At 41.6% G+C, this 12,524-nt stretch overlaps 1 protein-coding gene across 3 annotated transcripts in view; it reads right to left on the bottom strand.

The window, feature by feature from the left end:
* Positions 1 to 12,524, bottom strand: part of MINDY2 (MINDY lysine 48 deubiquitinase 2) — a 278,383-nt gene that overhangs the window by 170,021 nt on the left and 95,838 nt on the right. The gene's annotated exons all lie outside the window — the stretch shown is intronic.

Below are 12,524 nucleotides of genomic sequence, written 5' to 3' on the forward strand. Positions count from 1 at the left end.
ACTTAGACTCCATAACAATCACAGTTTGAACTTTCAAATGGTCACAGCAGATACTAAAACTATTTAGCAAATTCATCTTCATAGAGTACAAAGATACACCTAAATATGTCTGTTTAATCAACAGCTGTATAACATCAATTAAAAAAAACATGATATACCTTTGTAATTTAGCCAAAGGAAACGTCTAAGAATTATCATACTTAGGTTATAGTGGAAAAATATAAACCCATTCATTGTACTCAAAAACCTAAAGTAAGAAACAGGTGCTATGACTACTGCCATTATAATAACAATTATTAAATTAAGGTTTTAAAATATTTTATGTATTAATCTCTTAGCAATTTTAGTATTTTATATAAAAAAGAAAAATAAAAGCAGAAAAACTTAAATGCAAGCCTCATCGAACTCAAACTACTGAAATACCAAAGCAAATAGCCAGAGTCATTTTTCATCATTGAACTTGGACAAGCATTCTAATCAACATAAATGAAGAATAGCCCATCAGTGGTGTAGTAAGAGAACATGCAATGGATAAGTCTTCCACAGAGCTTCTAATAGTGTTTACAGTTTTTATTACTATATCTTTATCATTTAATCTTTATATGCATCAATGCAATCTGTATTAGGCCAGGCTCCCCTTTTTATTATTTTTTTTACTATTTTAATCTTTAATCCTCAGATTTCTCGTTTTTCTTTTTGCAAGCTTGCAATTCATAGAATCATTTCTGTTGGCTTTTGCCTGTGGTTTTAACCCATCTATTGTCTAAAACAATCTGTTTTTATTCTAATTTTTCATAAACTCCTTAAGCAGGCCATCCTGGTGTTACGGTTTTTGTTTAGACCCCAAATTATTTTTATTGGGCTAGTGGGTCTTCCATTCTGGTTTGTGCCTGTCTTCTGTTACAAGCCAAATATTACAACACTTCATAAGTAATACAAATCTTATGTGGTATTACTACCCTGTGAGATATATATACATATATATATATATATATATATATATATACATATTTATATATACATATATAGTTAGGGAACTTGAACACTACTGAACTTGACTTCAGTGTACAAATTTTATAATTATGATCTGTAGCTACTACATTCCTCTGAAAACTGGCATGCAAAATGAGGGTACACATTTCTCAAACACTTCATGACTTTGAATGTCACTGAAGACACAAAAAATTTACCTTTACTAACATTTATAAATGTGGTAAAAACTGGAAATTTGTTACGCTGCATTCTAAGGTGAAATTTGTTATCTGCCATTTCCTTTCCTTGATTCCTTCTAGACCAGTCCAGACCAATGGGTTTCGCATTACATCAGCAAATGGACGCAGAGAACCTGGAACTATACCGTAACGTCACCACCAGCATAAGGAATACTGCAGCCATGGATCTTGCTAGAATACTACTGACAGAGCTTTAAATTCAAAAATATAAATGGCAAATAAGCTGTGAAACAGATGGGATTGGACTAGTTTAGCATGAATCAAGGAAATTAAATTAGCAGGTAAGAATAAATTTTGTCTTTCTTATCATCCTGCTGGATCAGTCCAGACCAATAGAATGTACCCAAGCATCAAGATCCTGGCTGGGAGGAGGATGAGGCCCTTTCAAGCACTATGCTATCAAAATGTGCTATTCTTGCTGGCATGTATATCCAATCAATAGTGTTTGACAAAGGAATAGAGAGAAGAGCACATCACCACACTGCAACTACATTCTGGAATGAATGATCTGGATTCCACCTACGGCACAGCCTAGGTCCTTGAAGAATGAGCACACAGCCCTTACAGATCAGTCTTTCAGTTCAATATGTATGCTGACAAAGACAACTTATAAACCACTTTCTCTTTCTGTGCACTATTACACAAAATGAATAGATGGTCTGACTTAAGAGAAGGAATTTGTGATCTTCTAATAATGGAGTAAGAACCCTATTATAATGTCCAGCTTATGGAGGTCACGTGATGCCGTGTTAGCAAGCGGGCGCTGGTGGAGCGCGCTCCTGGGCCCAAACCTCAAAAAAGTTATTTCTAGAGGATATGTCAGGGATCCAGTGCCTGTACCTGTATTCTGCAAATAGTTTTCGTCGGTTGGAGAGGATGGTGCTGCGAGCACCGTGACATGACAAAGAGAAACCGTGCCAAAGTGAGAGCAAGATGGCGGAGGATGGAGACCTGAGGCACTGTTCGATCAGCTCCGCCTGGGTAGCAGAGATTGTTACAGAAGTTAAACAGGCTATTGATGCTTCGCTGGATAAGCGTTTGCGGTGTGTCACTGATAAGCTTGGCATTGTGGATGGTCGGCTAGAATCCTTAAAGGGAGAATTTACTACATACTGCCAACACATATCGGATTTAGAGGACCGGGTGCAGCAACTCTCTACAGGTAATGAAGAGCTGCATAACAAGGTGCGTAACTTGGAAGATTAAGCTGGACGACTTTGAAAATAGGTTGAGAAGGGGGAACATGCGGTTGGTAGTTCTACCCAATGTCACGTATCCACAGCAGGAACCTGGGTTTGTGAGCCCTTGGGCCACTGCCGAGGAGCAGCAGCAGCAGGAGAATCACCCCAACACCAGATAAGGCAGACCGGAACTGGAACACAGTGGACTGGAGTAAGGCTTCACCTACACTTGGCCACCTTTCACCAAGAGTTGAGCTCTTGGCTTCAGGCGGCCGGTAGGACTTGCAGGACAAGGCAGGACACAGCAGCAGGCTGACAAATAACAGGAACACTAGAACCACGCTGGGTTCCAGGAAAAACAGTAGGCAAACGAACAATCCAGAAACAAGCCGGGTCAGGGCAGGCTGTAGACAGAAGTATAGTCCAATAAACAATCCGGGTCTGGGCAGGCGGCAGGCAGAAGAATAGTCCAAAAAACAAGCAGAATAAAAGTCACCAACACGAAAAGCACAAAGGCACTGCAACACTTCACACCAAAGGAACGCCTCTGAAGAACCCTGTTGCTAGGCAACTAAGAACCTTACCAGATGGTTAATAAAGGCAGGTCACAAGGGAGTTCACCAGGTATGGGTGCTGCTTGGTTCCAAAAAACTCCCAAAACAATCTGGAGAGCTGGAAGATCCGGACTGGACCAGCATATCTTCCGGCACACGGTAAACCATCACTTCGCAGCATTCCCCAGGTCTAAACCCCGGGGACTGAGGTGACTGCGAGCCAGGGACCTGGGCACAACCATGACACCCAAAAAGATTGCTGAATCGGAGCTTCGGGGTTTTTGGAATCCTGGTTGGTTTCAAGTCTGCAGCTATAAATCGGAAGCAGGAACATTGCATATTGAACGAGCACATCGATTAGGCCCACAACGGCCTACAGAGGCACGTCCTTGAGTTGTTATCTTTAAACTCCTGAACTATGTACATAAAACTGAAATGCTATGCGCTATTCGGAGCAAAGGGACACTTACGTTTGAAAATAAACCAGTGTTGTACTTTCAAGATTTTTCATCTAGAGCCTCTCTGTTGAGGAAGGCTTATGCTCTGATATGTGGGGAGCTGCATCGATGAAATATTCAGTTTGCCCTATTGTATCCAGTTCATCTCAAAGAGTTCACAGAAGGGAAACCACAAATTTTTTATGCAGCAGACTGGGCCAAAACTTTTCTCCAAATTCTACTGCCTTTGAGCAACCAACCATGAATATCAACATGGAACAGTTTAGATGTTGTGGATCTAAATGTGAGTCACTGACAGTTTGTATGGAATAATACAGGGTGTGCCTTTGGTGTACATCTTTGATGCGACAGACCGGGCCAAAGTGTTTCTCCAAACTCTTCCATTTTTTGAGCAACTATGAATAACAACATGGAGGAATCTGGCTGTTGGGGATCTGAATGCGAATTATTATCAGTTTGGCATATTACAGGGTGTGCCTTTAATGAAACTCTTTGAGGCAGCAGACCGGGCCAAAATATTTCTCTAAACTTTTACACCTTTGAGCAATTAACCGTGAATATTAACATGGAGATGTTTGGAGGTTGTGGATCAGAATATGAGTCACTGGTGGTTTGTTTGGAAGTTACAGGGTGTGCTGTTGATTCAGATTGTTGATTCAGCAGACCGAGCCAAAATGTCTCTACAAAATGTTACCATCTTTGAGCAGCCAACTGTGAATACTGACATAGAGAGGTTTGGTTGATGTGCTCTCAATATGTCTGGAGGATGGACTTGACGAGACTGGAACTGGAAATCTCAGCTGAGTCACTATAAGATGGACATTGGATGATTGGATGTATATGTGTGTTTTTTTTCTTTTTGTGTAAGTGATGAGACACGTTGTTGATATCTGTTCTCTACAGTATCCTGATGTGCTCTTATTATGTTAACTGTAGTTAAATTCATAAAGACGGGGGGTGAGGAATGCGTTTCCAGGTTTCCCATTTTGAGCAACTAACAGTGAACATTAACATAGAGGAGTTTAGCAGTTGGGGTTCTGAATATGAGTCATTGACAGTTTGTCTAAATATCACAGGGTATGCCTTTAATAGGGGGGAGGATGGATCTGCTGGGAGTGGAAATGAAAATCTCAACTGAGTTTTTAGGGGATGTATATGGGATGATTAGCTGCGTAAATGAGATTAAAAAAGTTGTTGTTTTTTTATGTATATGTATGCGTAGAGACATGTTGCTGGTATTGGTTGGGTGCTGCACCCTGATGTGTTTTCATTTTGTTCGTGATGCTTAAGTTTACAAAGGGGTGGGGGTTCAGGGGCGGGATCTCCATGCGGGCCTCATCCTATATTGGGCGGTGTGTGATGGGAGAGCAGTTACGAGGGAGGGAGGGTGGTAAGGATGTAATTTTGTTTGTGTATTTTGGGAGCAAAGGTGGGAAGGGAGGTAATGTTTTTGGTGGAGGAATGGTTTGGTATTTTTGGTTATTTCTTTTTTTTGTTGTTTTATTATGTTAGGAGGTTACAGTGTGATAGGAAGGCGTGTGTGGTGGGGAGGAGGACTAAAGTTTGGATCTTTGTTGAAGTTGCTTTGGGTTGGGGGGGGGCTATGAGCTGGGGTGGCCCTGTGACCTGGTTAGGTGTATCGGATATTTGGATGTACTGCCATTATCAATCATGGCCTCGATTAAGTTAATTTCATGTAATGTTAATGGAGTAGCCTCTCCTATTAAGAGGCAAAAACGTTTGCAGGCTTTAAATCGGCAGAGAGCAGATTTGGTGTTTTTGCAGGAAACCCATTTATCCACTTTAGAACATCTCAAATTTAAAAAATGGTGGGTGGGGGATTTGGTGGAAACGCCAGTGATAAATCGTAAAGCAGGGTTGTTGATCTTATTTCAAAAAGGGTTCGCTATTCAAATATTGCAGACTTGGAAGGACCCTAATGGTCGATTCCTCATTGTCAAAGTTGCTATTTGTAACAGAAAGCTGCTCCTGTGTAATATTTATGGTCCTAATATGTATGATCATAAATTTATACAAACACTTACAAATAAGATTTTGGGGGTACCTGATATCCCGGTCCTTATGGGAGGGGATTTTAATTTGGTACATGACCCAACTTTGGATAGATCTCCCAATTCTGCATGAGAAGTTGGGAATCCAAGTAGAGGTATTCCGTTGCTTTGCTCCACCTTACATCTTCTGGATATTTGGAGAACACTACACCCCATGGATCGAGACTATATGCATTTGTCAGGGACTCATGGGTCTCGCATTGATTATTGGCTGGTCTTGTCTTCGTTTTTTTCCTCGGTCTTGGAGGCAGGGATTGGTTTCTGATCATGCTGTGGTGTGGTGTTCATTTACTTTTGGGCCATTGGGGGCAAGGCATATCGCTGGCATTTTCCAGCGCATTTGTATTGGGATGCTGAATTTTGTTATTATCTTCTGCACAAGTGGGATGATTATCAGAATAATAATGCTGAGCAGTTACATATCCCAGTATTTTTCTGGGAAGCAGCCAAGGCAGTGTTGCGAAGAGAAATCTTAGCATATACTTCTTTCAAAAGAAAGGTGAGAGATCGGGAGATTTTACGGCTGGAATGGCAACTGATTAAGGAGTGTATTCAATATGGGAAGTCTCCTTCTGTGCATCAGCGTAGCTCATTGTTGGCTTTACAAACTTCTTTGGGTGAACTGCTCCATGCTCGGGCGATAAAGTAGATACAATATTATAAATTCCAGCTATATTGTCATGGTAATAAATCTGGGAAGCTTTTGGCAAATTTGGTTAAAAGATCTAGAGGCTCTTCTAGTATATCTCAGATAGATCGTGGAGATGGGATTTTGGTGAGGAAGGATTCGGAGATTGCAGAGGTTTTCTTGAAGTTTTATAAACATCTTTATGCTTGCTCAGCTGGGGAGGATTTGGACAGAGAGACATTTCTGCATAGCCTGGACTTACTGTGATTTTCGGAAAAGGATAAAGGCAAGCTTGATGCGCCTATAACTGAAGAGGCGTCGTCTTTGGCTATTCAACAAAGTACCTTATATGTAAGGCATCAGGCCAAGACGGATTCAGAGTAGAATTTTACAAACTTTTATCACCGTCCATTGTCCCGTATTGCAATCTCTGTTTACGCAGTTTGTTTTGGACGGGTGCATGCCTAGTTCTCTACAATTAGCCCAGATTATATTGTTGTTGAAGCAGGGGAAGGATCCTACGCAGCCTTCCTCGTATAGGCCTATTTCACTGTTGAATGTAGAAGCAAAGTTGTTTGCTAAGATTTTGGCAAATCGATTAGGTCAGGTGTTACCTTCAGTGGTAGCTGAACCACAAGTTGGTTTTGTCCGAGGACGTACAATTACGAGGAATTTGAGGAAAATTCTTATCTCACTGGAGCAAGTGGAGTGCACCCAGGTGCCATCTTTGTTAGTTAGTTTTCATGCGGAAAAAGCTTTTGATCGTGTAGATTGGAATTTCTTATTTACTACTTTGCGTCAATATGGTGTGGGAGAATTTTTTTTGAATGCAGTCAAGACTTTGTACTCCTCACCTCAGGCAGTGATTTGGATAAATGGTTTTTTTTACCGTCTTTTAGGATTAGTAGGGGCACGCGGCAGGGTTGCCCTTTATCTACTACTACTACTATAAATCACTTCTGTAGCGCTACTAGTCATACGCAGCGCTTCACAATTGAACATGAAGAAAAGACAGTCCCTGCTCAAAAGAGTTTACAATCTAAATCAGGACAGACAGACAGGAACAATAAGGATAAGGGTAGGACAGCCAGAAGGACACATAGAGAAGGGGACTATTGAAGAGAGGAAGACAAGATAAAGGTTACGAGCAAGTGACAAGTTAGGAGTCAAAAGCAGCATCAAACAGGTAGGCCTTTAGCCCGGATTTGAAGGCGGCCAGGGATGGAGCTAGACGTAACGGCTCAGGAAGCCCATTCCAGGCATAAGGTGCGGCGAGACAAAAGGAACGGAGGCTGGAGTTAGCAATGGAGGAAAAGGGTGCAATTAGGAGAGATTTGCCTAGTGAACGGAGTTCCTGGGAAGGAGTGTAGGGAGAGATGAGGGTGGAGAGGTAGTGAGGGGCAGCAGAGTGAATGCACTTATAAGTCAATAAGAGGAGCTTGAATTTTATACGGAAGCGGATAGGGAGCCAGTGAAGTGACTTCAGGAGAGGGCTGATATGGGCATAACAACTTTGGCGAAATATTAGTCATGCAGCAGAATTTTGAACAGATTGAAGAGGAGAGAGGTGACTGAGTGGAAGACCTGTGAGAAGCAAGTTGCAGTAATCTAAGCGAGAGGTGATGAGAGTGTGGATGAGGGTTCTGGTAGCATGTTCAGAAAGGAAAGGGCGAATTTTGGCGATATAAAGGAAGAAACGACAGGTGCAATCTGTTGAATATGTGCAGAGAGGGAGGAGTCGAAGATGACCCCAAGGTTACGAGCAGATGAGACAGGAAGAATGAGCGTGTTGTCGACAGAAATAGAGAATGGGGGAAGGGGAGAGGTTGGTTTAGGCGGGAAGATAAGAAGCTCAGTTTTGGACATATTGAGCTTCAGGTGGCGTTGAGATGTCCAGGTAGCAATGTCAGAGAGGCAGGCAGATACCTTGGACTGGATTTCTGCCGAGATTTCTGGTGTGGAGAAGTAGATCTGGGAGTCACCAGCGTAAAGGTGATACTGAAAACCATGGGAAAAGATCAGAGCACCAAGGGAGGAAGTATAGATGGAGAAAAAGAGAGGTCCTAGGATGGATCCTTGAGGTACACCTACTGACAGCGAGATAGAGGAAGAGGAGGATCCACCATACACTAAAAGAACGCTGTGAGAGATAAGAAGAAAACCATGAGAGAGCAGAATTCTGAAATCCAAGTGAGGACAGCGTGTCAAGGAGTAGGCTGTGATCAACAGTATCAAAAGCAGCAGAAAGATCGAGAAGGAGGAGGATAGAATAGAGCCCTTTGGATTTAGCCAGGAATAGATCATTGGAGACTTTAGCAAGTGCTGTTTCAGTTGAATGAAGGGGACGAAAGCCACATTGGAGTGGATCAAGATTAGGTTGAGAAGAAAAAGTCGAGGCAGCGAAGGTGGACAGCACGTTCTAATATCTTGGATAAGAAAGGGAGGAGGGAGATGGGGTGATAGTTGGAAGGAGAGGTAGGATCCAGAGAAAAGTTTTTGAGGAGTGGGGTGACTACGGCATGTTTGACGGCATCAGGGACAGTCGCAGTGGAAAGTGACAGATTGAGGATATGACAGATGAAAGGGGTGACAGCAGAAGAGATAGTGTTGAGTAGATGAGTGGGAATAGGGTCAGTGGAGCAGGTGGTTAGTTTTGAGGATGACAGAAGAAGTAAAGTTTCTTCTTCAGTGATTTCAGAAAAGGAAGAAAAGGAGGCAGGGGTAAGAGGGTTGAGAAAGTGGACTAAGGGAAGAAGGGGTGGAGGAGAGCTGGTTGTAAATTCAAGTTTAATCTTGTGAACCTTATTTATTTATTTGTAGCATTTGTATCCCACATTTTCCCACCAATTTGCAGGCTCAATGTGGCTTACATTATGCCATAATGGCGATCGCCATTTCCGGGTACAGAAATAGTAATGGTAATACATTAAGGTGCATGCATGGTACAATATAATAATACAATATGGTATTGCACAGAGGTTCCTTAGTGATAAGGTAAATTAAAGCATAAGTTAGATAGTCTGTTATGAAAAGTTCATTTCCACATGGGAGATAAAGTGGTAGTGCGTATTGCGTTTCTCTCTTTCATTAGTAGCCATTTAGCTATCAGTCAGGTGTAGGGTAAGCTTCTGTCTAGTTCCTGTGAATTCTGGTTGTGTCGTTGTTAGGATGGAACGTTATGGTATGCCTTCTTGAATAGGTCAGTTTTCAGTATTTTCCTGAAAATTGTTAGGTCGTGCGTTGTTTTTATGGCCTTCGGTAGTGCGTTCCATAGTTGTGTGCATATGTAGGAGAAGCTGGGTGCATATGTGGATTTATATTTAAGTCCTTTCCAGCTGGGGTAGTGGAGATTTAGGAACTTCGTGCTGATCTTTTTATGTTCCTAGGTGGCAGGTCTATTAGGTTTGACATATAGATCAGGGCTTCACTGTGAACGATTTTGTGGACCAGGGTGCAAACCTTGAACACAATCCGTTCTTTTAGCGGGAGCCAGTGTAGTTTTTCTCTTAAGGGCCTGGCGCTTTCGTATTTCATTTTTCCAAATATGAGTCTGGCTGCCGTGTTTTGGGCAGTCTGAAGTTTCTTGATGATTTGTTCTTTGCACCCTGTGTAGATGGCGTTACAATAATCTAGGTGGCTCAGCACCATTGATTGTACTAGGCTGCGGAATATTTCCCTTGGGAAGAAAGGTTTGATTCTTTTTAGTTTCCACATCGAGGGGAACATTTTCTTTGCTGTGTTTTTTGCAATACTTTCAAATGTAAGATTCCAGTCAATTGTAACTCCAAGAATTTTTAGACTGTCTGAAATATGAAGGGTATAGTCAGGGGTGTTTATGGTGGTGGGTTTGTTCGTGTTATATTGTGAGGAGAGAATGAGACATTGTGTCTTTTCTGCATTTAGTTTTAGCTGGAATGCATCCACCCATGAGTTCATTATTTGGAGACTGTGGTTGATATCATTTGTGATTTCAGTTAGATCGTTTTTGAACGGGATGTAGATCGTGACATCGTCTGCATAGATGAACGGGTTAAGTCCGTGGTTGGATAACGACTTTGCTAATGGTATCATCATTAAGTTGAAATGGGTTGGTGAGAGTGGTGAACCTTGTGGGACTCCGCATTCTGGTTTCCATGGAGGTGAAGTTTTTTAATTTGTTATCACTTAATATATTCTTGTGGTTAGGAATCCATTAAACCATCTGAGTAAGTTTCCTCCAATCCCGAAATATTCTAGGATGTTCGATAGTATTTGGTGACTGACCATGTCGAACGCTATTGCTTGTTGAATTTGGCTAGGAGAGTGACTAGCACTGTTTCCGTGCTGTAGTTGGATCGAAATCCTGACTGTGATTCGTGCAGTATTGTGAATTTGTTTAAGTAATCAGTAAGTTGTTTGGTTACCATACTTTCCATCAGTTTGACAACCATAGGGATAGATGCTATTGGGCGGTAGTTGGTTGTGTCATTTAATTTTTTCTTTAAATCTTTGGGTATAGGGGGTGAGTAGTATCTTTCCTTTGTCCTTGGGGAAGAGGCCATGTTGTAGCATGTAGTTCAGATGTGACATGAGGTCTGTTATAAAGCGTTGGGGGGCGAATTTCATTAGGTTGCTGGGACAGATATCCAGTTTACTGTGGGATTTTGCGAATTTGTTGATTGTTTGAGTAATGGTTTCAACGGTTAAAAGATCGAAGTTTGTCCAAATTCGATCTGCTGGGTATTCCTCGAGTGTTGGGTCCAGGCAGTCCATGAATTTTTCGTATTCAGTGTTATTGAGTGGTAGTGTTGAACGTAATTTTATGATTTTCTCATTAAAGTATTTTGCAAGGTTGTCTGCTGAAGTGGTGTCTATGCTGGTTGTGGTAACCGGTGTAATGTCTAGTAATTTGTCCACGAGTTGGTAGAGTTTATGCGTGTCTTTGTAGTCTGGTCCAATTTTGGTTTTGTAATATGCTCTTTTGGTTTGTCTTATTTTGTATTTGTATTTTCTTTGCGTTTGGTTCCATATGTTCAATGTATGATCATCTTTCATTTTTCTCCATGCTCGTTCGCATCTCCTAACTTGGGTTTTTAGTGTTTTCAGTTCTTCATTGAACCAAGGTATTGAAATTTGTATTTTTGTGGTTCTTGTTTGTAGTGGTGCGATTTTGTCTAGTGTGTTTCTGCATCTGTCGTCCCATTTTAGTAAATAGTGAGTGGAGTCTGTTTGTGCTTTCCATTCGTTAGTGTAGATCTGTTGCCAGAATGTTTCATGGTCTATTTGGCCTCTTGTGGTGTAAGTTACGCGTTCTTGCTTGAGGTATGCGCCTTTCTTTCGCCACTATAGGGTTAGGTTTAGTTTGTAATGATCAGACCATGGTATGTCTGTCCATTTTGTATCTGTTAGTATGAGGTTTAGGTCTGGGGATAGTTTGTGAATGATGAGGTCAATTGTGTGTCCTTTGATATGGGTAGCTTGCATTTTAGGCCAGTTGAGGTCCCATAGTTGGAGAAAGTCCCTGCATTTGCGTGCATTAATTGCATTGGTGTCTTCTAGGTGTATGTTTATGTCCCCGATAACGAGTAGGTTGGACTTAGCTACACAGGTATTCGATATGAAATCCATTAAGTGTGTTTGGCATTCTTGCCAACTACCTGGTGGTCTATAGAACAAGACAACGTTTAGGTTGTCATGTAGGCTAGTGTGGTTAATTCTAACTGTGGCGATTTCAAGTTTAGGTGTTAGAGACTCGGCAGTAGTTGTTACTGTGAAGTGAGATCTATAGATTAGTGCTAAGCCTCCTCCTCTTTTTTCTTTCCTTGTCTAGTGAGTACTTTTGTATCATGGGGGGCACAGTTCCAAAATTATGGGGTCCTTGAGGTCATGGATCCAAGTTTCGCTGATGATTAGTAGGTCGAGATTGTCTGCTGAGATCCAATCTGTGATAATTATTGTTTTGTTGACTACTGATCTGGTGTTTACATAGCCCACCTGAATTTTTTGGTAGGGATCAGTGTTTGATGTTGTGTGGATTTTTATTAGCTGGCGTTCCTTTACTTTAGCCGGACTTTTATTTCCCTCCTGTTGTGGTTGTCCGCGTTTTGGTGATTTTCCGTTATTTGGGTTGTTGTCTGTGTGATAAGGTGTATTAGGTCTGACTATTCTTTGGTGTGTGTGTAGTATGGGTATCATGTTGCTTTCTGTGAGTGGGGTGGTTAGATTTGTGGGAATCATTATAGAGGAGTAAATTCCTAGGAGTAGTTTGAAGGTGTTCATATTGGTTTTAGGTCAGTATGGTTGCTGAAGCCAGTGTTCTGGTGGGCTTTCTGGGAGCAAAGTCAGTGGTGGAGGTAAGGATTTTGTTGATAGCATCAGTAAGATTTATGATGTACTCACAGTTACTGCTCTGCTATGATG

This window comes from Microcaecilia unicolor, chromosome 1 (genome assembly GCF_901765095.1).
Source record: "Microcaecilia unicolor chromosome 1, aMicUni1.1, whole genome shotgun sequence".
NCBI lineage: Eukaryota > Metazoa > Chordata > Amphibia > Gymnophiona > Siphonopidae > Microcaecilia > Microcaecilia unicolor.